Here is a 4,747-nt window from a genome sequence, read left to right on the forward strand (position 1 = left end):
AAACCGCGCGAAAAACACGCAACAACATCGAAATGAGGCCGCCGATGTGCAAAAAAAAAATGACAATTTTTCCCATTTGTGTTCAGTTCAAACACCTATGTACCTATATTTGTATATAAATACACCAAGCTGATATGAATGTATAAAAACATTAGTGTAGATTTGCCAATGTGTATACGTGTTGTTTTTAAGCACCCACACATTGCACTTTTCGTTTTGTTTATACAAATATAATGTATTTAGATTGGTAGATATATAATTGTGTATTGTATAGTAGGTATAGGTAATATATAAGAGATACAAAATTAAAATGAATGGGTGAAACCATGTATAAATAATGTGTAGGATTTGATACACTCCGTACCACTTGATTGTCAATATCTGAAATTGTAGCACCGCGCTGTGTTTTGGAATCTGACAAGATCGTGAATTACCACAGTATACGTGATTCCAACATGAACTAAAGCACCTTGCACATGACCTACGAACTGCAAACTGTGAATGTTCGCATATTTTGACTTTTCTTTCACATGAGCTTTATTTGTATTCGCAGACAGTGACGACTAATTACCCTTTTTTCCATATTTTCCTCAGCCATGATCTTTCAAACAAAAAACAAAACAAGAGTGGTATGATTTTGAGGTTAAGTTGCGCGCGAACAATGTATTCTTTGCAGTGGGGATGGTATGTAATACGCCAATACATTTTGACAGTTTGTAGCAACCACACTGCAATTCGTTACTACCAAATTGTTTTCTACAAAATTTTCTTGTTTTAGAGAATAAAATGAAAATCTTGGTTTCTTATTATTTATATGTGTTTTTGTTTGAAATTGACATTTTGAAATGTGTAAAATCACAAATCACTTTTGTTCGTCCATTCATTGTTCGCTCTCATGTGCAAGGCCCTTCATGGTTTCTTTTAATTCCGGTCCATTTTCAAATAGGTATTAATTTAAAAATGCTTCAAAATTTTGTTTCTAATTTCTATAACTCATACTATTATTCGGTTCGTGTAAACCAAAAACGTGATTTACGGATTGACTATAAATTTAATGGGGCATATTCATAGTCATATTTTAAATTCGCGTCTAATTGAACTAGTCTAATGTTAGACTGCTATTTATAAGGAATTAAAGAAACAAGTCTAAGGTGTATTCTACTATAATTTACAATTCTGGTACAACTTTACCTATCAAACAAGATGAAAAAAAGATAAAGTGTGATAGCTAAAGAGCCAAATTCTTGAAACTATGCAGCTCACTGATGGTGGAGTAATTTAATGAAAGTTGCCTGTTGTAACTAACGTTACAAAATCAAATTCTTAATCGATTGCATAAGTTTACTGAAATTTTGTATTTCAAATTAGTGTGTAAACAATTTAAAAAAGATTATTTCGTGTTATTTTTTAGTTTCCAGGCAACATACATCGGTTAAAATGAGTTAACTGTGTATGAATAACATGAATTAATTTTTGGGAAAACTTAAAAACAAAATAACGGTTCTATGGATGTACCCTTCTGAAAACAAATGGAGAAAATTAATCGGTTCGTTTTTGAGAGAATTCGAATTTTTGTTTTTTGACCCAAAAAATGAGTGTGAGGAAAAAACGCCTAACGCAAATCTGCTTAAAACCTTAACTTCCAAGTTTGAACTCAATCGTCCCTTTATGTGGAAGTAAGAGTTTGTGTTACGTATTTATTTCATATCTACAAACTATAAACTAAGTACCTAACCTTATTTAATTCACAGCCTTATTTTATTTAACAGGTGACATATCTATATTTCTTCCTGAATTTTGATGTTTAGAATTTTGTTTTCATTGGAAATTTGTTTGTTGAAACATGATTTTAAATTCAACCAAAATAAGTTTTCTTAAAAGAAACAATAGAAATGCTATAATCTATAAATGAAGAGTGTACGAGGGTATAGATCTAATAACATTGAATGAAAATTGTACAGTTAGGTAAGCAGGTACATACATGCATGAACTAGGTACCTACATACAAAGAATTAAATGTACGTTTTCTTTCATTTCTAAGCAAAGGATATGGGTATTCACGAGAGCGTTTAATGATTTTGTTTTTAAATGTTGGTAGGTTAGGTTAGGTACCGTAGGTTAGCAGCATAACCCAGGAAAAGGCATAACAACCTATGTTTGCTATGGATTTATGAAAATTCTTCTTTTGGATCTCAAAATCATGAATGGTTGTTTTGGGGCTTGGAAAGAGGTGTACGCAGATTCGGCTAAACAACAATTTTTATGATCTATAGGTACCTAGTTTAACATTCTTACCTGTATTAGGTACAAACGCTCAATTTCGACAATTACAAAGCAGATGCAAGTATGAGTACTATATCCTTAGCTTCTTTATATTCATGTTAACATTAACATCCCAGTTTTCTTTTGAAAATCTGTCTACCTACCTATCTCTTTACCTACTTTTGGATGGTTTCGGTAACAGCATCGAAATCAAAAATTTAAATTAAGATTTCATCGCATTTACGGTGATAGTCGTATGAACGCATGTACATATATAGATATAATGTACCTACCTGCCAATTTTGAAATTAAGTGAAGTAAAGCAACGCAATGCATTTTAAATGCTCAGATACCTATGTACCTACCTATGTATAATGATACAATTTATGTTGTTTGCATTTTTATTACAAAACATTTGTCATGTTAAAAAGTTGTACATAAGGTTGGTAGGTATGTGGCTAAACTATACAATGATATTTAAAGAAACGTAGCAGATGTCCCAACAACACTCAACATTAAAATAATGTAAGTAGGTACAGTACATTTTAATATTTATTAAAATTTAACGATTTGTTGAAAAGAAAATGGTAAAGTGGCATACAAGCATACATAACTAGGCTATATAAAGATGTGTGTAAACGCATATTATAGGGGGAGAGGGAAACGAGGCTTGTGTTCCTTCATATACATGCATTGTATATAAACTAAATAATTGGAATACTGGCTTGGAATACAGACGCCGCCGGCCGGCTGCTCTCTTTAATAATAGGAATGAAATGAGAATGAGAAAATTGCTTATATGTTGATTTGCGGAGAGTAACATTTACATTTTCATACCGTTCCGTTAACAATCGAATTTTATTGGTGAAACAAAATGGCGATAGCATTCTTTAAGGTGGAAATACAAGAATATGGATTTTATTTGGTGATGGGTTTACACAGTACAACTTTTGCTTGCTCTGAAGACAATTGCAAACCTATAGTACTAATACAACTAATAGCCTACGGCGGCATGAAATATTGTGTTTTTTTTTCCTTAACTTTTGTATATATAACTTCCAACGCCACCTAGAGGCTTCGGCGAAGGCATGAACAGCTTCAGTACAATACTAAATACAGAGATGATAATTTATTTGTATTGAATCATTTTAATATGTTTTTATTATTTCTTATTATGTAACCATATTTTTTGTATTAAAAAATAGTTCTAGATTTTTGCAGCGTCATAATTTTTTGTTTTGCTACGACATTAAAAGAAAACGGAAGTCCGAAATATGTTCCTATTTCATAGCTAGACGTATTTTGTACGTGTTAAAGCACACTTGGAGATCTATAGACGAATTGCTTATTTTTTACATAAACAGTAAACAAAATATATAAGTTCGAAGTCAAGAATAAGCAATGAGAAAAAAATTAAACATTATGATTCTCTAAAAACATAATAGAAAAGCTATCATCGAAAGGGCTATCTCTTTATTCAACTTTCGATCAAATAGTAGGCAAACTACAGTTATTTGTGTGGCGGCTGTCATTTTTATGTGAAGTTATTCACGTTGAATTCAGATTCATCAAGTTGTCTTTAATCAAAAGCCGATCTTATAAGTTATACGCACAAGTTGAAATTGATCTACCTATCTTAAAGACAAGTAGGTGTATTCTTCTTCGCGTCATTACTGCATGTCAAAAGACATTTTGAGTAATTTAAATAGGTCAAGAAGAAAAATTAGTAAATAGAGTTAATTACTTAATTTATCAACCGCTATACACATACACACATTTTTTTATCAGTTTATAATATAAAATTTGTTCAGCATAGTAACAAACATATGTCGTTTAAAGGAAATTGCATACAATTCTATACTGTTACACCTACATCTTTCTACATAGTTACAATTACATGGATATGTTTGTAGCATTTTTGAAGCCAACGTTTTCTAATTGAATTTAAAAAAGCAAATATTTACCTTAACATCACATAACATTAACAACGACACATGTACCAAAAGATACCAACTCATATTCGGTAATTTCACAAAAAAAAATGAACACAAAAATCTATTTTGCATTTCAAATATAATCTTCCCATCTGATAATATAAAAATAAAGGCAAATATATTTTTATATGATTGCTATTGTACACCTTCAGATCGCTACCATAAAAAAGTCGCCTTCCCATGGATGTGCCCTAATAGTCTAATATGCGATATAAAAAAACTGTTGTATTGACAATGTTTTCCGGTTCCTCATGTCATTTTCAAATGCCTTATCTATTTTCTACTCTTACACCTTTGAAACCCTCATTCTATTTCTCGTTTGTTTTTAAGTCCTGCGCTTTAAACAATCCTTAAATAATGAGCTTTTATAGCACCTATACACTTGTACGATAAGCTAAAAAGAATACTCTTTTCGTTAAAGAAACAACAAAAACAAAAAAAAGAAACAACACAGAGAAATATCCAAGCTGTTGTAAGGATAATGTCTGTCT

Source organism: Eupeodes corollae, chromosome 1, assembly GCF_945859685.1.
Source record: "Eupeodes corollae chromosome 1, idEupCoro1.1, whole genome shotgun sequence".
Classification (NCBI taxonomy): Eukaryota; Metazoa; Arthropoda; class Insecta; order Diptera; family Syrphidae; genus Eupeodes; species Eupeodes corollae.